The sequence below is a fragment of the Amblyraja radiata genome, chromosome 6 (assembly GCF_010909765.2).
Source record: "Amblyraja radiata isolate CabotCenter1 chromosome 6, sAmbRad1.1.pri, whole genome shotgun sequence".
Taxonomy (NCBI): domain Eukaryota; kingdom Metazoa; phylum Chordata; class Chondrichthyes; order Rajiformes; family Rajidae; genus Amblyraja; species Amblyraja radiata.
Window position 1 is genome coordinate 24,817,824 of NC_045961.1, and position 24,367 is coordinate 24,842,190.

At 44.3% G+C, this 24,367-nt stretch overlaps 1 long non-coding RNA gene across 1 annotated transcript; it reads left to right on the plus strand.

Moving 5' to 3' along the window:
- The first annotated feature begins 5,454 nt into the window (after positions 1-5,454).
- On the plus strand, positions 5,455-14,021 carry LOC116973976. Its single transcript, XR_004412229.1, has 3 exons — positions 5,455-5,583; positions 8,228-8,230; positions 13,990-14,021. It is a non-coding gene; the product is annotated as an uncharacterized LOC116973976 (long non-coding RNA).
- Positions 14,022-24,367: the final 10,346 nt, after the last annotated feature.

Genomic DNA, 24,367 nt, shown 5'->3' on the forward strand with positions numbered 1-24,367 from the left:
AATTCAATAGAATAAAACAATTCCTCAGTGGGGAATTCAGAAGATGAACAAAATGCTAAGATAAGAGTTTGGACATTTTGGGAAGGTCAACCAGGGCAGGACCTTCACAATGAATGGTAGAGCACTTGGGATTGTTGTAGAGTAGGGGGATCTAGGAGTACATAGAAACATAGAAATTAGGTGCAGGAGTAGGCCATTCGGCCCTTCGAGCCTGCACCGCCATTCAATATGATCATGGCTGATCATCCAACTCAGTATCCCGTACCTGCCTTCTCTCCATACCCTCTGATCCCCTTAGCCACAAGGGCCACATCTAACTCCCTCTTAAATATAGCCAATGAACTGGCCTCGACTACCCTCTGTGGCAGGGAGTTCCAGAGATTCACCACTCTCTGTGTGAAAAAAGTTCTTATCATCTCGGTTTTAAAGGATTTCCCCCTTATCCTTAAGCTGTGACCCCTTGTCCTGGACTTCCCCAACATCGGGAGCAATCTTCCTGCATCTAGCCTGTCCAACCCCTTAAGAATTTTGTAAGTTTCTATAAGATCCCCTCTCAATCTCCTAAATTCTAGAGAGTATAAACCAAGTCTATCCAGTCTTTCTTCATAAGGCAGTCCTGACATCCCAGGAATCAGTCTGGTGAACCTTCTCTGCACTCCCTCTATGGCAATAATGTCCTTCCTCAGATTTGGAGACCAAAACTGTACACAATACTCCAGGTGTGGTCTCACCAAGACCCTGTACAACTGCAGTAGAACCTCCCTGCTCCTATACTCAAATCCTTTTGCTATGAGTACAGAGGGGAGGTTCTGTCACCGTTAGATAGAGTGCTTGAAGAAGGTTTTTGGTACATTGGGCTTCATCAGTCAGGATATAGAGTACAGAAGATGGGACGTTATGGTACAGTTCTACAAGTTGTTGGTGTTGCTGAATTCAGGGTATTGTGTTCATTTTTGGACACCCTGGTTCAATGGTACTTTGTTGACATGTGTACCTAAATACAGTGAAATTACTTTTTTTGCATACTGTTCAGTGACAATCCTGCTACACATCGGAAAAATCATATTAAATATAAGAGTGTGAATCGTAGACCACACGGAATCTGTACACAAGAGTCACCAGGCATTAGGCACCATCTTCCACCCATCAAGTCCGAATTTCTTTTTTAAATGATGGAGTCTTAACCCGATGTCCTGGCGGCGGTACTGTGTGGGAGTTGCAGGGGTTGGCCTGGCCAAACAATGCGTCAAAGTCCTCCTTTGCTGCTCTGCCGCTTTGTGCCACTGCAGGCCACGTCGGTTCCATGCACTCGGCCACTTGGAGCTGCGCCCAATCTACTTGTGTCCCAGGCTGTTTCAGGGCCTCCAGCAGCCCACTCGGCCAACTCAAGCACTCCTTGGTATCGACCCATGAGTGCTTCGTCCTTCTCCTCTGGCCACTCACCAGTGAGTATGCCCCAGCCCGCTCACTGACGTTGATCTTTTCTTCCAACTGCCAGCACCTATCCATTTAATCTGTAATCTCCACCTGTAATCTGAAATCTGATCCCTCACTGATCCAACATTGGATCCCTCAAAGCAGTGACGCTGGTGACACTGGTGATGCTGACGAGCTCAATGCGTTTTACGCATGCTTTGATAGGGAGAACACTGATGTGCCTTCCCGAGCCCCCTTTCGCCGTGATGGTATTTCAGTCACAGTCACAGAGGCCGATGTCAGAAGATCCTTCAGTGGGGTGAACCCTCAGAAAGCGCCTGGACCTGATGGCATACCTGGTCGTGGTCTAAAAACATGTGTGGCCAACTGGCCGGAGTTTTTACAGACATTTTCAACCTCTCACTTCTGAGGTCTGAGGTTCCCACCTGCTTTAAAAGGGCATCAATAATACCGGTGCCCAAGAAGAGCAAGGTGACGTGCCTCAATGACTATCGACCAGTAACTCTAACGTCTGTGGTGATGAAGTGCTTTGAGAGGTTGATCATGGCGCATATCAACTCCTACCTTGACAAGAACCTCGACCCACTGCAGTTCGCTTACCACCACAACAGATCAACGGTGGATGCGATCTCACTGGCTCTCCACTCCGCTCTGGACCACTTGGACAACAAAAACTCATATATCAGCTGTTATTCATTGACTAAGGATCGGCGTTTAATACCATCATCACCTCCAAGTTGGGTTACCAAGCTCTCAGATCTGGGTCTCTGCGCATCCCTCTGCAACTGGATCCTCGACTTCCTCATCCACAGACCACAGGCTGTCCGTATTGGTGGAAATGTGTCATCCTCGATACCAATCAGCACGGGAGCACCTCAAGGCTGCATGCTCAGTCCCCTGCTTTACTCACTCTATACTCATGACTGCGTAGCCGGGCATAGTGTCAACTCCATCATCAAGTTCGCTGACGACACCACTGTTGTGGGACAAATCACTGATGGTGACGAGTCAGTGTATAGAAGTGAGATCGACCGATTGGCCAAATGGTGCCAGCACAATAACCTGGCTCCCAACACCAGCAAAACTAAAGAACTGATTGTGGACTTTGGAAGGGGTAGGATAGGGACCCATAATCCCGTTTATATCAATGGGACGATGGTGGAAAGGGTCATGAACTTCAAATTCCTGGGCGTGCATATTTCCCAAGATCTTTCCTGGTCCCAGCACTCTGATGCAATTCTAAAGAAAGCACATCGGCGCCTATACTTCCTGAGAAGATTACGGAGAGTCGGTATGTCAAAGAGGACTCTCTCGAACTTCTACAGATGCACAGTAGAGAGCATGCTGACTGGTTGCATCATGGCTTGGTTCGGCAACTTGAACGTCCAGGTGCGGAAAAGAATGCAGAAAGTTGTGACCACTGCCCAGTCCATCATCGGCTGGGCAGTGGTCACAATCGAAGGGATTTATCGCAGTCGCTGCCTCAAAGGCTGCCAGCATCATCAAGGACCCACACCATCCTGGCCACACACTCATCTCTCTGCTGACATCAGGTAGAAGGTACAGGAGCCTGAAACCTGGTACATCCAGGTTCATGAACAGCTTCTTCCTCACAACCATCAGGCTATCAAACAACTTTGAACTATAACAGCCTATTGCACTTTATCTGTTTATTTATGGGTGTATATATAGTCTCTATATCCCTCAGCTTAGGAGTACGGCAAGGCTGCGTACTCTCTCCTCTACTCTCTCTACACCAACGACTGCACCTCCACAGACACCTCTGTCAAGCTTCTCAAGTTTGCGGACGACACAACCCTGATTGGACTGATCCAGGATGGGGAGGAATCTGCCTACAGACAGGAAGTGTCACAGCTGGCATCCTGGTGCCATCCCAACAACCTAGAGCTCAATGCTCTTAAGACAGTGGAACTGACTGTAGACTTTAGGAGAGCTCCCCCTCCCCTCACCCCACTCACTATCAACAACACCACAGTCACATCTGTGGAGTCTTTTAAGTTCCTGGGAACCATCATCTTCAAGGACCTTAAGTGCGGGGCTACCATCGACTCCACAGGCAAAAAGGCACAACAGAGGATATACTTCCTGCGGCAGCTGAGGAAGCAAAATCTGCCACAGGTAATGATGGTCTAATTCTACACAGCCATCGTAGAGTCTGTTCTCACCTTTTCCATCATGGTCTGGTTTGGCTCAGCCACCAAGCACGACACCTGGAGGCTGCAGCAAATCGTCCGATCAGCAGAGAAGATTATTGGCTGCAACCTTCCCTCCATTGATGAACTGTACACTGCAAGGGCAGGAAGCGAGCGGGCAAGATCATCTCTGACCCCTCTCACCCTGGCCACAAACTCTTTGAATCACTTCCCTCTGGAAGGCGACTCCGGACTGTCAAAGCTGCCACAGCCAGACATAAAAACAGTTTTTATCCACGAGTAGTTGCTCTACTCAACAGCCAAAAATCTGTAGCCTCCCTTTGATCTGGTATTTTGTTGGTTCACATGCTTGAGCAATGGTGTTTTATCATTGATGTTTTATTATTATTAATGTTTAGTGTTTTCTGAGTCATTCGTAACTGTCACTGTATGTCATGTTGTTACTTGTGTGCGGAGCACCAAGGCAAATTCCTTGTATGTGAATACTTGGCCAATAAACTTAAACTTACTTACTTAGACACACTGAACTGTTCTGTATTTATGCTTACAATATTCTGTTGTGCTGCAGCAAGAATTTCATTGTCCTATCTGGGACACATGAGAATAAACTCTTGACTTGTCTTGACTTGACTTGAATTGAAATGTTTAGGTCGGAGAATTAAGAACCAGTGGATATAGGTTAAAGGTGAGAGGGGAAAGATTTAATAGGATCCTGAGGGACAAGTGTGGTGGCAATGTTTGGACTCAGAGCGTGGTGGATATATGGAATGAGCTGCCAGAGGAGGTGGTTGAGGCAGGAAGAATAACAACCTTTAAAAGACACTCGGACAGGTGCATGGATAGGAAAGGTTTGAAGGGATATGGACCAAATATTAGGAAATGGGATTAATTTAGATGGAGCATTTGGTCGGCATGGATGAGTTAGGCTGAAGAGCCTGTTTAAATGCTGTATGTCTCTATAACTCTGTGACATTCAGGAGTAAAATATTTTTACAAAAATGCCAATAAGTATCTGGAGCACCAGATCCTTCAAGGTGGTGGTGCAGGTTAATTAAAATCTTTATGACATAATAGGCAGTTGATGATTGGGAATTTATTAGTGGATATATATCACAGCTAAAGGTCTTTTTTATATCACTGCACTAATTTGCAACACCCTTGGGGAGTCATGCTGTTCTGGTAATTATTTTCATCCAAACAGTATCACAAGAATCAGTAATCCATATCATAACGTTATTAAATTTATTATAAATGTCATTATCAACATAAATGAGATTGTTGGAAGTTCACAGAGTATACCAAGAATGCTGGGGTCACGGACTGTGAGGAGATATGTCAAAGTATACAGCAGGGTATAGATCAGTTACAGAAATTGGTGGAGAAATGGCAGATGGAGTTTATTAAGAGCAAGTGTGAAGTATTTCACTTTAGGAAGTTGAATGTGTAACGGGAAAATATTTAATTAATAGGAAGACCCTTAACAGCATTGGTGTGCAGAGAGATCTTGGAGTCCAGGTCCATAACTCTATGAAAGTGGCAACACCAGCAGATAGAGTGGTAATGATGTCATATGGTGTGCTTACCTTCATTGGTCGGGGAATTGAGTATAAGAGTCAAGAAGTCATGATGCAGTTTATAGGACTTTGGTTAAGCTGCATTTGGAATATTGCATGCAGTTCTAGTCACCTCAATACAAGAAGGATGTGGAGGCTTTGGTAAGGGTGCAGAGATTTACCAGTATGATGCCAGTATTAGGGGGCATGAACTACAGGGAGAGGTTGGAATACTTGGACCTCTGGAACACCAGTAGACAGCCAGAAGCTTTCTCCCGGGGTGGAAATATCAAATATTAGAGGGCTTAGCTTTAAGGTGAGAGAGGTAAAATTTAAAGGCGATGTGTAGGGTGTTTTTTTACAAAGAGGGTGGTGAGTGCCTGGAATGCGCTGTCAGGGCTTGTGGTTGAGGCAGATATGTTAGCGGCATTTTGGATTGCACATGCATTGGCAGAGAATGGAGAAATATGGATTATTTAAGGCAGATAAGTTGGTCTTGGCATGATGTTCCCACAGACATCATGGTCCGAAGCACCTGTTCCTGCGTTCTACTATTCTATGTTCAATTTTTTTTTTTTTCAATTCAATTCAATTTATTGTCATTTGGACCCCTTGAGGTCCAAACGAAATGCCGTTTCTGCAGCCATACATTACAAACAAATAGACCCAAGACACAACATAATTTACATAAACATCCATCACATTGCTGTGATGGAAGGCCAAAAAATTTTTTCTCTCCACTGCACTCCCCCCCCCCCCCCCGATGTCAGAGTCAAAGTCAAAGCCCCCGGCGGGCGATGGCGAATTGTCCCGTGGCCATTAAAGCCACGCCGGGTGATGCAAGGCCGCACACCGGGTCTTGGTGTTAGAGCCCCCGGCGCGCGCTCGCAGAGACCCGCAGCCATTCCAAGCCGCGCGGGGCGGTGCTGTAAGGCCCCGCTCCAGGAGCTCTTCAACCCCGCAACTCGGGCGGGAGAAGTCGCCGTTGCGGAAGCCCGGAAAAGCGGTCTCCCTCCAGGGACCCGCGGGCTCCCGGTGCCGCCCGCCAGACCCGCAGTTGCAGCCACCGAATCTCCGGGGGTCGGGTCGCAGCAGCGTCCACCACAGCTCCACCCGCTCTGGACTCGGCCAGCTCCGCGACGGTGAGGTGAGTAGTCGGCACCAGAGCCCCCGGTCTTCCTGTTGGAGGCCGCTCCTCGTTGCAGCCCCAACGACAACGGAGACCCGACAAAGAAAAGGTCGGGTCTCCCGTGCAGGGAGAGATTTAAAAGTTACCCCCTCCCCCCCACACCACCCCCACCCCCCCACACACATACCCCAACAAAAAATAACAAAAACTACATAAAAACATAGACATAAAATAATAAAAACGCAGACGGACTGCAGAGGCCGCTGCTGACGAGAGTCGCGCCGCCTACCGATGTTTTAACACTATCATTATCAGTTCATTGCTGTTTGTGGAGTCATGCTGTGCGCAAACTGAGGTTGTTATGGGCCTGTCCCACTTACGCAAGTTTTTTGGCGACTGATGGCACCTGTCATAGGTCGCCGAAAATTTTCAACATGTTGAAAATCTAGCAGCGACCAGAACAAGGTATGACTCTTTGGGCGACTACTCACGACCATATAGGCTTCACACTGTGACATGTCGCCAGGGTGTCGCCTGTATGATCGTGAGTAGTCTCCTCAGTCGCCCAAAGCGTCGTAGCATCTTTCTGGTCGCCGCTGAATTTTCATCATGTTGAAAATTTTCGGCGACCTTCAATAATAATAATAATAATGGATGGGATTTATATAGCGCCTTTCTAATACTCAAGGCGCTTTACATCGCATTATTCATTCACTCCTCAGTCACACTCGGTGGTGGTAAGCTACTTCTGTAGCCACAGCTGCCCTGGGGCAGACTGACGGAAGCGTGGCTGCCATTCTGCGCCTACGGCCCCTCCGACCACCACCAATCACTCACACACATTCACACACATTCACACACAGGCAAAGGTGGGTGAAGTGTCTTGCCCAAGGACACAACGACAGTATGCACTCCAAGCGGGATTCGAACCGGCCACCTTCCGGTCGCCAGCCGAACACTTAACCCATTGTGCCATCTGTCGTCCCAATGACCTATGACAGGTTCAATGACCTATGACAGGTGCCGGCAGTCGCCAAAAAAGTTGCGTAAGTGGGACAGGCCCATTACTCTTCCTGCATTACTACTTCATAAATTGTAAAGTATTTGCTCTTTGTGAAACACTCTCTGCTGAGTTACCAATGCTTGGTGGCATCTTCATCAGGTATTCTTGCATTCTTCAGAAAAAAAACTAGACTCTTCCATAAGAAATCCAAGGCACTATTTAGAACAGTTGCACAGATCCTCATCCATATTATAATATCTTACAACATAGATGAAGGTAATTCAGCCCAACGAGTCTATGCTGCTTCACAGAGCAATTCCATCAATCCCATTAGCCTGCTTATTTCTCTGTAAACTATTTTCTCTGACATGTCCATAAAATGCACTCTGAATCTCCAATTTCCCACTTACACCAGGGGCAATTACAGTGGCCAATATCAGCATGTCGTTAGGATCTGGGGGAAAACTGGAACTCTCATGCGATTCCCAAGTGGTCATTGGGAGAACATGCAAACACGACACATCACCAGAGTTCAATATTGTACCTGGGTCACTAGGGCTGTAAAGCTGCAGCTCTGCGAACATCAATTAAAACTGCAGTTTCATTGTGCCTACAGACTTTCCAAATGCCATTTTAAGGCTGAAAAGCTTCCAGGTTTCCAGTGAAGAGTCTTTGCATACTACCTAAGCCAGAAAACAAACCCCTGTGAGAATTTGCGTCTACTACATTTACATTGATGAAGTACAAGCTGGGTACAACAATCTTGTGGTACATTGTCTCCACTTCTTAATCTCTACCTTTCTACGGCTGTTTCACGGACTTGTTTTATATTTTCCTTTTTGGTTCAGTGTCAATTTTTATCTGATTATACCCCTGTGAATTTCATTGAACCATTTTCCGGTTCACACCACCAGATTGTAAAAGCATCCAGGATGTGACCTTTCAGCAAACATAATAAAATTCATACTCTTCTCATAGATTACATTTTCATACGTAGATGTGTTTTATTTGCAGGCAAATGCACATGCCCAAAATACAATCACATTTGATTAATATATACCTGTGACTCACTAGAGTATGAGCTTTCCACATTTGTGAAAGGGTGTTTAATCCTTATTCATTTCAAGCTATCCCTTTCTGTTAAGGGTTCCGCCAACTGACATGCTTTGTATGTCTAAGTGGTTTGCATTTATGCTATTGTACACCTAGTAAACCAAAACCCTGACAACATTATGTTGATGTAATAACCTTTTAATACTGCAATTTGTTGGCGTGCACTAACAACGGTATGGAAATTGAGTCTGGGAATAAAACTGTTGATTCAATAAGTTGTGTGTGAAACACAAAAACACCTTAATTGCGACAATTTGTTACCCAATCCTATGCAGTAGCTTTATCTGAGAATGTCATTTAGAAGGTGAAGTGGATGAATTAACTAATTACTACAGTGGGGCTTGACTTAGAGGAAAATGGGTAGGGCAGTGGAGTAGAACACTGACATTTTAGCTCTTGGCCTATGGCATTTAAAACTAAAATGTGAAAATTTTGGAAGCCGTCAGCCTACTTAACTCAAGAGGCAGCATGGTGGCGCAGTGGTAGAGTTGCTGCCTAACAGCGCCAGAGACCCAGGTTCCATCCTGACTATGGGGGTTGTCTGTATGAAGTATGTACGTTCTCTCGCGACCTGTTTGGGTTTTCTCTGAGATCTTCGGTTTCTTCCCACACTCCAAAGATGTACAGGTTTGCAGAGTAAATTACTTGGTATAAATGTAAATTGTTCCTAGTATGTGTAGGATAGTGTTAATGTGCAGGGATCACTGGTTGGTGCGGACTCGGTGGGCCGAAGGGCCTGTTTCCGCACTGTATCGCTAAACTAAACAGTTAAAAACACAATTCACTCTCCTCAAACTAATCCAATGATAGACTAGTCGATAGCAACCATGAGAAAACTTGACATGCTGTTTCATTGAATATCCTGCAGAACAGATGAAATGACACTTCATCAAATAAGAATGTTATTGTTCCAGTCCCAAGGGCAGTTGACAATTAAACACTCTTAGTTTAGTTGAGAGATACAGTGGGGAACAGGCCCTTCGGCCCACTCAGTCCATGCTGACCAAAGATCACCTGTGCACTAGTTCTATCTTATACACAACAGACAATTTACAGAATCCAATTAACCTGCAAACCTGCATGTCTTTGGTATGTGGGAGGAATCCAGACCACCTGGAGAAAATCCACAGGGAGAATGTACAAACTCCATACACCCTTAGTCAGCATCAAACCTGGGTCTCTGGTGCTGTAAGTCAGCAACTGTATAATTGTGCCACTGTGTCCTCCACTGTGCTGCTTTTGACACTTGAATCCCAAAACATATGTTACTGTGGTAATCCGGGCCTCAATGAGACCAGAAACAGATAAAATATATATTTCCTTCATTCCCTAAGTGTAAATATCACTCCTTCTGTGTGATCGAGTAGAGTACATGATACTCTATAATCAAAGGAAACAAAACCGTAATCAGCGTTGATATTCATGCAGCAATGCGTCTGTTGATGCTGATGTTTTGTTTTCATTCAATCGGGGATGTGAGCTTCACGGCCTGAGCTTGCATTTAATTGCCCCTCTCTAATTGCCCTTGAGAAGGTATTGGAGAGCTGCTTTTTGCAATCGCTGTAGGTTCACTTGAGGTCTAGGTATACACACAGTACTATTAGAGAGGGAATTCCATGATTTTGATCCAGCAACAGTGAAGGAACCACAATCTATTTCCAAGCCAGGGTGGTGTGCGGCTTGGAGAGTGACGTTGAGGTGTTGTCTCGTGTTTGACAATGTGACATCAGTACAAGTTAGGTTACAGTAAACGGAGAACTGCTGGAGGAACCCAGCGGTTCAGGCAGCATCTGTGGAGGGAAAGGGACAGTTATGTCCCTGTACCACTTAGGAAGCCTGAACGGAAACCTCTGGAGACTTTGCGCCCACCCAAGGTTTCCGTGCGGTTCCCGGAGGTTGCAGGTGGTTGCCGGAGGTTGCAGGTAGTGGAAGCAGGTAGGGAGACTGACAAAAACCTCCGGGAACCACATGGAAACCTTAGGTGGGGCACAAAGTCTCCAGAGGTTTCCGTTCAGCTTTCCTAAGTGGGACAGGGGCATTAGAGTTTCAGATTGAGAACCTTCATCTAGACTGAAACAGAAAGTAGCCAGTATAAAGTGGTGAAAGGCGCAGTGATACAAGAGCGTGCGTGCAGGTGGTGAATGGATATAGGGGAGGAGGGGATGATTAGCGAATAATAGTCGGGTGGGGATGGATGAATGGAGATAGTCACAGAGACTGAGGCCATGAGGGGGAGGAAGGTGATCCAGTGGAGTAGGAGATGAGTGGGGGAGGAGGGAAAAAGAAACAGCGTTATAGTGGGGTAAAGTGGGGGGGGGGGGAAAGGGTGTGTGAGGGGACCAGGGAAAATAGAAGAGAGAAAGGAGTCACGGAATGGCTTTAGAGCATCGTGAAAGGGGTGAATAGTCAGAGATCCTGGTCCATGTTAGTGCCAGCAAAATAGTAGAAAAAGGGATAAGGCCCAACAAGCTGAATTTAAGTAGCAAGTCCCAAAAACCAGGACCTTAAAAGGTAGGAATCTCAAAATTACTCCCTGTACCACATGCTAATAAGTGCAGAAATAGGAGGATTGATGGTATTGGAGAAAGGAAAATAGTTTTCTGAAACTCTCAAACTGTTTGTGGGGGAGATGGGACCGTACTAATCAGATAGGTTGCACACCAGCAGAACAAGGAGCAACAACCATGCATGGAGATTCGTCAGGGCTCTTGGAGAGGATTTAGCCTGACAGCGAGGAGATGGAATCTCAAAGGGAATAGAGGAGGGAGGGAAACTACACTGGATGGAAGGTCAGAAATGTAACAGGCAACATGGACAGTAAAAGCAAAATCACGCAGCCAAAATGGTCAAGGTACAGAAAATGTTATAATAATACAATTAAAGGCACTATATATGTATGCTCACATATATTGCAACAAGATAGCACAAACAAAATTACATGGGGATGATCAAATTGCCAGGGAGACAAAGCTGGGGCTAGATATTCTAGGACATTCGATAGTTGGGAAGGACAGGTAAAAGTGACCAGGAATTAGGTTAGTCTATTAATAGACTCTCACCAGGGATAAGACTCTCACTCAAACACTGTCCAAGTCTCTCGATGGTATCTACACCCAATTGCTCAGAAAAGTTCAAAATATCAGTTGGAGGGACCACTTCACCAGCACCCTGCTCTATGGGGAGATTCCACCTCTGACCGAGATGATCAGGTCGAGAGGATGAAGCTCGCTGGTCATAGAAACATAGAAAATAGGTGCAGGAGGAGGCCATTCGGCCCTTCGAGCCAGCAGCGCCATTCATTGTGATCATGGCTGATTGTCCCCTATCACTAGCCCCTCGAGCTCTATCTAACTCTCTCTTAAATTCACCATCATCCAGAAATGCCAGCAAACAAGGTTGTGCTGTAGGAACCCACCCATGGAAGATGTGACCCGGGACGGCCAATCAAGACGATGCTGAAGACGTTGATGGAAGACGCATGCGTTGAGACTAAAGCGGAACTTACCAGCTGCACAGAGGACAGAGATGTGTGGTGCATCCGTCACTGTGCCCGTCGGAAACCAGCACCACCGCGTCGCTAATGTTTTCAACTATGATGAATTAATAAGGGAGGAGCTCAGCACATTGGTGAAAATTCATCTGGGCTCAACGGCATGTTGTACGGCCAGCGTCATTTGGGTTGAGTATAGAATTAGCAAAGGGATATGAATATTGATTTCTCTAACTTCAAGTAACCCTGGCATTCCCTCTCTCTCCATCCCTCCTCCATCCAAGTCGCACCAGCTTCTTGTTTTCACCCAACAAACAGCTAACAATGGCTTGTTTCTTTTATCGTCATTACTATTTTGCATATCTTCCATTCATTGTTCTATATCTCTCTACATCATCATCTATACCTCTCCTTTCCCTACTCCCTGACTAGTCTGAAGAAGGATCTCGACTCAAAATGTCACCCATTCCTCTCTCCAGCATCCAGCATCTGAAGTTCCTTCCTACACAAAGGGGTATAAATATTGATATAGGTTGCTTAGAGGTCACTGAAGAGCATCTGTAATATTTAGCCTAGCATAACTCAGGAAACGAGATGGCCATGTAACAGGAGCAATGCAAATAATTCTGGGAGACCTAAAACCTACATATAGATTAGACACATTAAATTAGTTTTAATAAAGCAGAAGATGAATTCATGAATGTGGACAAGATTGCGTTTCTTGATCAGCATATTAAGAATTCAACAAGGGAAAATATTACTTTGAATTCTCATTTAGTTCAATGAACACTGGCAAATCTCTCTGCAAGGTTTATTGCTCCTGGCTCTGCTGAAGTGCACCCTGTCTAATTAAACCCATCTTCCCCAGAAACAATGCCAATGAGTCAGAAATTGGTTTCCCTGTCGCTTGTACCCGCTTTGTGTACAGTGAAGAGTGGTATGAAAGACATAGATCAGTTGCAGATATGGATTGAGAAATGGCAGATGAAGTTTAATCTGGATAAACGTGAAACATAGGACTTTAGGAAATCAAATCTAAGAAAGTACATAGCAGCACAACAGATAATGTAAACATAGTACTGTCTAAATACCATAATAAACACAAATAAAAGTTCAGTATATTCAAAAAAACCCAAGAAGAGTGCAAAGATAAAAAATGATGCCCCCCAAATCTATGTAAATTCAGAGTTTACCAAGGTTGTCGTGTTTAATACGCTGATGGTTTTTGGGAAGCTATACCCATAGCTCCCTGAAAATAGCAACACAATATTTATCTAGTGGTAAAGAATGAGTATGGTATGCTTGCCTTCATTGGACACCACATCGTGTATAAGTCTGAGGAAGGATCTCGACCCATTCCTTCTCTCCTGAGATGCTGCCTGTCCCGCTGAGTTACTCCAGCATTTTGTGTCTACCTTCGATTTAAACCAGCAGCTGCAGTTCCTTCCTACACATCGTGTATAAGAGTCAGGAAGCCATGTTGCAACTTTAATATTCTTTGGTTAGACAGTAATTGGAGTTTTGCAGTTTTGTTCACCCAATTTCAGGAAATATGTGGAGACTTTGGAGAGGGTGCACAAGAGATGCTGCCTGGATTAACTGCAAGGAAACGTTGGTAAACTTGAATTGTTTTCTCTAAACCAAGGTTTCCCACCCTGGGGTAAATTTACCCCCGGGGGTAAATTTGTTGATTCTGGATTTGTACATATTTTTTCTCAAATATCAGACTGACTGTGTTTGCTTCTGGTATACTGGTATCTGTTCATCATTAGCTGTTCATGAATAAGTGAAATAACATTGTTATGTGCTATTAAAGTTGCCTGTGGTAAACGGGACAAAAAAGGTTGGGAATCCCTGCTCTAAACTATCAGAGGCTCAAGGGAAATGTAATAACAGTTTATAAAATTCTGAGAGTCGTAGACAGAGTAAACAGTTCCTACCCTCCTTCTAGGGTGTAAATGTCAACTACTAGATTCATAGCTTTAAGGTGAGAGAGGGAACGTTTCAAGATGTGTGAGGCGAGCTGTTTTACAGAGAGCGGTTGGTGCCGAGAACATGCTTGCATGGGTGAGGGTGAAACCAGGCAAGAGAGTGGTGTTTCAGAGGCTTTTAGACAGGCACATGAATATGCAAAGAATGGAGGAATATGAATCATGTGCAGGCAGAAGTGATTAGTTTAATTTGGCATCATGTTCGGCACTGACATCGTGGGCAGAAGGGCCTTTTCTGTGGTCTGTGAGAAAGGGTTAATTAATAAATTTGTTGCCAAGGCGCCTGAGGTGAAAGGTGACAATAGTTGATGATGGCTGACAGGCAAAGAATGGCAATAAAAGCAAAATAAATAATGCATCTGTTACAAAAAAAATTGTTACATTAGGCAGAAGTATTCAACTTGAAAAGTGATGTATCCGAGGCTCAAAAGATAAATTAAGGATTGTGTTAAATCCTAAAAGGAGGCACGTAAACTAGAAATCGTAGTAGTATAGTGGCGCCTACTGGCGCACGCAGGTATCGAACCCGGCGTTCGGAAGCCGCGGTCACGTGACTCGGCGAAGATGTTAGCCCTGATGGAGGGGCACCGCCCATGTCTGCTTTTCAAACAGGCATTCCTGGAGCAGATGCCTGACGAAGTCCAACTAATGCTCGCCGGAGCCGATTTCAGCGACCCCCAACAACTCGCGGAGAGAGCTGATGAACTGTGGGCACATAGATGGCGGGACGTGTTTGCTTTCATCCGCCCCCTGGTCACTCAGCGGGTGCAGCCGAACCGACATCGGGAGGAGGAAGAAGCCCAGCCCAGCGCCGAAGAAGCATCGCCGCGGCCAATGGTCTACACTCAATGGCGATGGTGTTACTACCATCAACGATACAGGCCCGAAGCCCGAAGATGTCGGAGCCCCTGCTCGTACCAGGGAAATGCCTCGGCCGATCGTCCATAGAGGCGAACGCGATCGGCCCAAACGAACGCCTCTACGTCCGCGATCGACATTCCGGCCACCGTTTCCTGGTGGACTCCGGTCCCATGCCAGCATCCTGCCTCTGAGCGCCTGAGATATTCACGCCGGTAAGGTAGGACCCGTCCTCTCGGCTGTTAGCCAATTAGGAAAAGGGGAGATGCAACGAGACCTGGGTGTCATGGTACGCCAGTCATTGAAAGTAGGCATGCAGGTGCAGCAGGCAGTGAAGAAAGCGAATGGTATTTAGCATTCATAGCAAAAGGATTTGAGTATAGGAGCAGGGAGGTTCTACTGCAGTTGTACAGGGTCTTGGTGAGACCACACCTGGAGTATTGCGTACAGTTTTGGTCTCCTAATCTGAGGAAAGACATTCTTGCCATAGAGGGAGTACAGAGAAGGTTCACCAGACTGTTTCCTGGGATGGCAGGACTTTTATATGAAGAAAGACTGGATAGACCCGGCTTGCACTCGCTAGAATTTAGAAGATTGAGGGGGGATCTTATAGAAACTTATTAAATTCTTAAGGGGTTGGACAGGCTAGATGCAGGAAGATTGTTCCCGATGTTGGGGAAGTCCAGAACAAGGGGTCACAGTTTAAGGATAAGGGGGAAGTCTTTTAGGACCGAGATGAGAAAAACATTTTTCACACAGATAGTGGTGAATCTCTGGAATTCTCTGGTGTTCGGAAGCCGCGGTCACTGACTCGGGAGGGGCTGCTCGTTTTCACGCGGTTTTGCTTTCGCGCGCCAGTTCAGCGCTGACCATCGATGTGGCCAGACGTGTCTAGAGAACCTGTGTGAACTGAAAACCGAACTTTTGAATAAAGATCCGTTTAAGACTTCAGTTGTCGTTCTTGAGACCGCCAAAGTAGGCCTCAGCTTTAGGAACATTTTAGAACTCGGCAAAAGAGGTCTAAGACATTGATAAAGAAAGTCAAATAGACTATGAGTAAAAAGCTGCAAGAGCTTTTGAAGTTCATTAAAGGAAAAGACTAGAGGTTAAGTGCGTGCCCCTCCCAGACAGTTAATTAAATTTATAATAGGGAATAAGAAAATGGCAGAGAAATTAAATAGTTATTGTTCACAGAAGAAAACCTTCCATATTGTTAAGAGAATCAAGGGTCCATTGAGAATGAGGAAGTGTAGGAACAAATATCAGTTATAAAATAGTACTTGAAAGCTGACAAACCCCAAGGACTCAATGACTCACATCCCATAAGTTGATTTAGACAAAGTGGATGCTGTGGCTGTCATGTCTTGAAGTTCTATGGATTCAGGGATTGTTTCAATGGATTGGAGAGAAACAAATGCAGTCAACTTTTGTGGGAAGGGGGAAGAGAGAAAACAGGCACTGTTTCCATGCTGGACGTGTTAAAGCTAGCCCGTGCGCTGGAATAATAAACACCGTCAGACATTGATGTAAAGACACAACTTTATTACAGAGACATGTGGGAGTGGGAGAGTTGTGTAAGTATGGTCACATACTTGTCAGTTCCTCATGGTCCCACCCAATTATTTGGTGCACAGGCAGTATATTTATACATGAGTAGTCACGGGTCCAGCTAATCACGCTAGCAGCACATTTCCTGCACCGGTTCTTATTTGTGTCGAGAACACACTTGTTTTTCTCAGCAGTTCCACTTGGTATCTGGCCTCTTCTCTTTTTAGTCACAACATCCTTTGCAGTTTTGCAAAACCTGTTATTCATTAGCTAGCAATTCTAAGTAAGTAAAGCAGGTTCACCACATGCAAGGTGCAATCTGTCGCTACACATTTCGCCATCCACGAAGATAGATCCATAACGTAATATTGATCCCCCAAATGGGTATAATGAAGGAAGTAACTGGTGGCCATTTAGTTGGTTCGGTGGATTTTGGGGATCAATATTACATTATGGATCTATCTTCGTGCTGATCATTGCTTTAATCCTTATTGCATAATATCTCCGCCACTTTGTAACCTCAAGGGGACTCTGAACAAGGTTATCATGTTATGATAAAAGGAGGGAATGTACAATACAATATACAATACCATTTATTTGTCATTTGAACCTCACATGAGGTTCCAACGAAATTTGGTTTCTGCAGTCATACAAGAAAAGAACCAAGACACACACCAATACAATTTACACAAACATCCATCACAGTGAATCTCCTCCTCACTGTGATGGAAGGCAAAGTCTTGTCTCTCCCCTGCTCTCCATTCTTCTCCCGATGTCAAAGTCAAAGCCCCCGGCGGGCGCTAGCAAGTCCGCGGCCACAGGGGAAAGGTCGGGTCCCCGTGCAGGGAAGAGATTTAAAAGTTTCCCCCACCCACCCCCCCGCCCCCCACACATACACATTTAAAAGCCCACTACAAACTATAATGTAGAGGATAATAGGAGTTTAAGTGTTAATGTATACGTGACTGGGGGTGGATGGCGAAATGTGTTGTGACAGATTGCATGTTGCGCATGGTGAGCCTTCTTTTCTTACTTGGAATTGCTAGCTAATGAATAACAGGAGGTTTTGCAGAACTGCAAAGGGAAGAGGCTCAATATCAAGTAGAACCTCTGAGAAAAACACGTCTGTTCTAGTCACAATAAGAGCGGGTGCAGGAAATGTGCTGATTGTGTAATTAGCTGGACCTGTGACTACTCATGTATAAATATACCGCCTATGCACAAAATAATTGAGTGGGACCGCTAAGGAGGTGGCAAGTGTGTAACCATACTTACAGCGACTCCCACTAGCATAATAAAGTTGTGTCTTTACTATGAGCATCAGTGTCTGACAGCGTTTATTATTCCAGAGCGCGGGTTAACTTTAACATATGACTATGAATGTGCATGCTTTTAATATTTCATAATTCTGAGTTCCATTGTTTATCCTAAATATTACCACCAATCCTCTTCTGCAATATCTTCAGACAGGAGTCTTAATAATAAATTTAATTTTTATAGCGCTTTTCTAAGACTCAAAGTCGCTTTACAATAGTAACAGACAATGCAAACGGAGAAGCGGCGAACAAACAGCGCCAGCGTCCTCTCCGTGCAGCACATAAAGAAAGAATACAGACATAACAATAATAAAGACATTTAAACATAAAAACATCCCCCCACAATGGTTCCCATTATGAGGGAAGGCACAAAGTCCAGTCCCCATCCCCAGTTCACCCATAGTCAGGCCTATTGAGGCCTCCACAGTTGCCTCCACGGAGGCCCGATGTTCCAGGCCGTTCTCGCCGGGTGATGGTGCTCCGGCGTCGGGAGAATCCTCACAGCGGCATGGGAACCCTGGAACGGCCGCTTCCGTATTGGAGACCACGGCTTCCGAAGCCAACAAGGCCGCGCCGGATGGAGTTCCACAACTGGTGATCTCGTCAAGAGATCCCAGGCTCCCGATGTAAAATCAGCACCGCCGCCCGCACTGGCCGCTCCTCAGACCCGCAGCTCCGCGATGTTTTTTATCGCCGGTCCCAGCATACCGGAGTTCCAGCGCGGCGACCCGGCCAAGGCATCGCCCGCTCCGCGATAGCGCTCCAGCGCTGTACCGCCGCCGAAGCCGTGGTACTGGGCGGTCCCCGACAGGAAACGCCGCTCCAGGCCCGCTGGTAGGCCGCGAGGACGGGTCGAAACTGCATCCCGGAGAAAAGCTGCCTCCCCGACCAGGTAGGGACCCTGAAGGATAGTTTCCCCCTTCCCCCCCCCTCCCCCGACCAGGTAGGGACCCTGAAGGATAGTTTCCCCCTTCCCACCCCCCCCCATAAAAAGTTTAGACCTCCAAACAAAACACTTTAACTAACTACAAATAAAAATAAAAGATGAAGAGACAGACAGCTGCTGGCTGGGCAGCCATGCACAGGACAGCGCCCCCAACCGACAGCACCCCCAACCGAATTAACCTTACAATGTCACCCACAAAAATTAGGAGGGAAGAGAGAATGAAAGGAAACTTGTGACATTAAAATCTGGTCTCCACAAAAGGAAGCTTGTTCATTTCTCACCTGTTCAGGTAATTAAACTAACTGAACTTTTTTTTCCCCCATCTCCTCTGTGGAGAAGGTAAAGGGACCAATTATGTTTGTCACACAAGTAGCAATTAACCTTGTAATTAGACAATGAAGAGACAATTAAAAAGTTCAGATATATAACGGTAGAATGTGTAAGAAGGAACTGTAGATGTTGAAGAAAGGTCTTGACCCGAAATATCACCCATTCCTTCTCTCCAGAGAAGCTGCCTGTCCCACTGATTTACTCCAGCTTTTTGTGTCTACCTTACTCGGTAGAATTATCACTTTCCATAAGCATTTCAAGAGAGTTCAAGAGTTCAAGAGAGTTTATTGCCATGTGTCCCTGATGGACAATGAAATTCTTTCTTTGCTTTAGCACACCAGAACATAGTAGGCACAAATACAGAACAGATCAGTGTGTCCATATACCATTGTATAAATATGTACACACATGAATAAATAAACTGATAGTGCAAATAAACAGATTATTGGCTATTAATGTTCAGAGTTTTGTCCGAGCCGAGTTTAATAGCCTGATGGCTATTATTGATTACTGGAAGCACATTCTAGCTTGGAGAAATATAATTGGCAAAAGGAGAAATTTAGTATCTAATGGGATTTAAATGATGTGAATGAAAGCTTGCAAACTTGGAGATATAATCAAAAACAGAACATACTGAAGATTAAGCAGCAAATGCAGAAGTAGAAACATGTCAATGTTTCAGGTCAAAGAACCTTCTTCTGAAACAGGGAAGAGTTTTCATATAATTGGTTTTAATTTGCAGAGGGTGGTGGAGGGAGGGAATTGGACAAAGAATATATCCCATAGGTTGAGGCAAGGGTGGCCCTGAGGATAAATTGTCAAAGTTATCTGATCAATGAATTAATGGGGCAATTAGAAAGATAAAAAAGAAACAACTGCTATGAGATAAAGGTAGATAGAAATTGAGAACACAAACAAAGGAACACAAGAAGCAAAACTGTGGGATATGCCCAGCAGACCAGACTATGCTAATAGTGAATGAAAAACAGAGCTAATACCACTGATGGATGACTTACAGTAAAACATTCCTACACTTTGTGAAAATCAAATGCAAATTGGGTGATGTCACTATGGAGCAACTGCATTCAGATGCAAGGCAACCCAGAGATGCCTTTGGCCGGGCACTTTAATTCTCCCATTCCCACTTCAATTTGTTTGCCTGTAATCTGCTCCAGTGTTATAACAAGACCCAATCTAAATTTAAGGAACAACACCTCATCTACGCTCTGAACATGCTGCAATCTGCTGGACTCAATACCGAATCCTACAACTTCAGGTAGCTTATTATTCTTTGTGTCTATCAGAATTAGTAATTTCCGCTATAAATCATCATATTTCTGCAAATTCAAGACTGAGATTAGAGCCTCCCTTTATTACATTGCAAGATTGAAAGTGTGAGGAGTTGTTTTATGACACAACAAAGGATGGCAACTGACATCCAGGTGATATTGGTTGTGAACGATAGACTGTCACCACCTAAGCATTCTGTAAAATAATTAATTGTTCTGAGTTGAAATAATATTTATAGGATGTTCCTGAATAGAGCTTTTGAATAAACTGCACAGTTTGTTTGAGCTCTTTGTGTCACAAGTATGCAAGTTTGCACGTTATTCAATTTATTTGTTACAGTTTAATAACTCGGAGTGTATATACTTTACAGAACATCAGAGACACACACCATAAATTTTGGTTCCTAATCATGCACCATAGCCTCACTTCAAGGTGATCAGAACTCCTGGATATTTGTTATAAATGGCTAGTACGGACAATGCAGATTGATTCTACAGGACATTTTCTCAGGGTGCAGAAAATCATGGGAATCCTATGGTATATTCTCAAGACCTTTGCTGGTAGGTTGGAAATATGCTTTTGAAGAATTGTGTAGATATGTTTCCAGTTTTCTATTATGTATTCATAATAAAGCCACAAAATATGCCATTCAGAAATGCCAATCATTCCGAGCATCAACATCCTTGCCACTCATAGTTGAAAAGTTATTTTTTGGTAGACAATTTGGATCTTGCCTTCTTCTTTGAAGAAAACATCTACTTCACCTATGCTTGAGACAGAATTGGAACGAGGACTCTGAGCTTATTCCTGGGATATATTCTGCAGCACGATGCACGCAGTCAACTGTGTTGGTTATGAATCTATCTTTAGAACAAGTCTCATTTTATTATAGATGCCTGCTGCAAGAGCAAGTTGCATCCATTCACTGGAGCATGTCTCTATGATCAAGACAGAATAATTCACTGGTGAGAAATGCCTCTTAAAGCCCATAATAAGACATTGTCATTGTTAGTCAGCAATGGTTTTCAGCAATCATTGCTTATTTGTACACCATCTATATTTTTCATTTCACTGCACATCTCGTATGTGTATGTGACGAATAAACTTGACTTGATATTGGAAATGGATTTCAATAAAATAATAATTTATTTTCAAAATAAGCCATTTCATTTTTGATAATTTTCATGAGCTTATTGCCTCACCATTACAATCAATATATTTTCCCGCCTATGTTAGCAAACTAATTTTCTTTTGAATGGTTTGAATTTCGGAAGCAACATTTGGCGAATCTACCATAGTCCACTCGTGTAACGTCTGCATGCACAAAACCAACAATAATCTATGATGGACTCCTGAGGTCCAGAGCTTGGGACTTGAGGAGTCCTGTGTTATACCAAAGAAAGTGTCATTGAACTGATATCCAAGAAACGGTGGCAAGAGCACCAGCATAGTGTTCATTTTTTACAATAAGTAAGTAAGTTTATTGGCCAAGTATTCACATACAAGGAATTTGCCCTGGTGCTCTGCCCACAAGTAAATACATGACATACAGTGACAGTTACGAATGACTCAGAAAACACTAAACATTAATAATAATAAAACATTAATGATAAAACACCATTGATCAAGCGTGTGAACCAACAAAATACCAGATCAAAGGGAGGCTACAGATTTTTGTCTGTTGAGTAGAGCAACTACTCGTGGATAAAAACTGTTTTTATGTCTGGCTGTGGCAGCTTTGACAATCCGGAATCGCCTTCCAGATGGAAGTGATTCAAAGAGTTTGTGGCCAGGGTGAGAGGGGTCAGAGATGATCTTGCCCGCTCGCTTCCTGGCCCTTGAAGTGTACAGTTCATCAATGGAGGGAAGGTTGCAGCCAATAACCTTCTCTGCTGATCAGACGATTCGCTGCAGCCTCCAGGTGTCGTGCTTGGAGGCTGAGCCAAACCAGACCATGATGGAGAAGGTGAGAACAGACTCTACGATGGCCGTGTAGAATTGGACCATCATTACCTGTGGCAGATTGTGCTTCCTCAGTTGCCGTAGGAAGTACATCCTCTGTTGTGCCTTTTTGACTGTGGAGTCGATGGTAACCCCCCACTTAAGGTCTTTGGAGATGATGGTTCCCAGGAATTTAAAAGACTCCACAGATGTGACTATGGTGTTGTTGATGGTGAGTGGGGTTAGGGGAGGGGGAGCTCTCCTAAAGTCTACAATCAATTCCACTGTCTTAAGAGCATTGAGCTCTAGGTTGTTGCGATGGCACCAGGTCGCCAGGTGTGACACTTCCTGTCTGTAGGCAGATTCCTCCCCATCCTGGATCAGTCCAATCAGAGTTGTGTCATTCGCAAACTTGAGAAGCTTGACAGAGGTGTCTGTGGAGGTGCAGTCATTGGTGTAGAGAGAGGAGAGGAGAGAGTACGCAGCCTTGCTGGGCTCCTATGCTGAGCGTTTGCGCGTCTGAGATGTGCTTTCCCATCCTCACATGCTGCTTCCTGTTTGTTAGGAAGCTGGTGATCCACCGACAGAGGGGTTCAGGCACAGTCAACTCGGAAAGTTTGGAGTGTAGTAGCTCTGGCTACTACAGTTTACTTTATGATAGTTTTTTGAGGTTTTTAATATATTTTGGGATGTATAACAATATTATCAGTCTTTTACAGTGTTGCATTATTTTTCTTTTTTATATAAAGTTTTGTTCCTTGTTCAATGTCTGCTTTTCTCATCCAAAGAACTTTTAAAATATTTCTGAAATATTTCAGGAATGTGGGATGTTTCAAGTATTTGACAGCTTTGATGGTTCAATGGGCAAGATTAATTTGCTGTCAAGGACTATCGCCTCCCTGTAGTCCCTTGATTAAATTAAGGGGAGGGAAGTTTTATTCATGACACATCCTTAACAGCGAGGTTTCCTCTAGTTTTCAGGTTTCTATTGAGTGGACTGTGCAAAAGAGGCACCAGCTTATTTTAAATTTCAGTGGCAATCCTCCTTGACTACTACTGTGAGGTCCTCACTAATCAAGAATGCAACTCCCCTCCACTTTCAACTATAACTCTATTACACCTGCAGCAACTGTACACTGGATCATTGAGTTGCAGTCCTTGCCCTCTCCCAGCTATATTTCTGTTATTGCTACAATATCCCAATCCCATATACTGTTCCAATCCACACTCTGAGTTAATCTGCGTTACCTGTCACTCATTTTGGATCAAAATAAATGTAAGTTTGTCTGCAGAACTTTCTCACATTTACATTTATATCAGGCTCTCTTCACCCATATGCCACACTGTTGATTTGGCTTCCACCCCCGTCTAGAGTAGTTTGAACCTCCCAAATAACACTAGCAAATATCTTTCCCAGGAAGTTAATGCCCCTCCAGTTCATGTTCCACTTTACAGGTCTCGCATTCCCTGGAAGAGGGTCAAATAATCCATATAGCTGAGCCCAACCCCCTAGCAGCAGTTTCTTAGCAAGTTCTAACTGAAGCAATGGGCAAGATTAGCTCGCTGTTCAGGACTTTTGCCTTCCTGTAGTCCCCTGATTAAATTAAGGGGAGGAAAGTTCTATTCATGTCACATCCTTGACAGCAAGGTTTCCACTAGTTTTCAGAAGTTCCTATTGAGTGGACTGTGCAAAAGAGGCGCCAGTTTATTTTAATTATCAGTGCCAATCCTACATGATAAGCCATTGCTAGAAAATTCTGGCCTATTTCTTTGTTTCCTAGTTACCGGAACAAAAGTTGTTTCAAAAGATGTCACGAACGTTAAAGTCCTCAACAGAGCTTTTTCATCTTCATTGGATAAAATTCCCACAATCTCAAACAGGATCACCGTAAAATTGATTGTTCCTTTGGTTAGTACTCTAGTTTCTGAATGAAAGAATACATTTGCATTCATACAATCACTTTGTTAGCCTAAGGATGTCTTAAAGTGCTTACCAACCAATTAACTCTTTTTGTTTATGAGGAGTAATCACCCTTTATAGTGGAAGAAAACACAGCATCCAATTTGTACTCAACGAATTTTAACAAATGGCAGTTAGTTCACAGCCATTGAATTTGTCTTAGTGATATTGGTTGAGGAAGTAATATTGGACCAGAAGAATTCTTGTTCCTGTTCAATTAGTGTCAAGGGATTATTTACATTCAAATTAGTCAGAAACATTATAAGAAAATAGGGGCAGGAGTTGGCC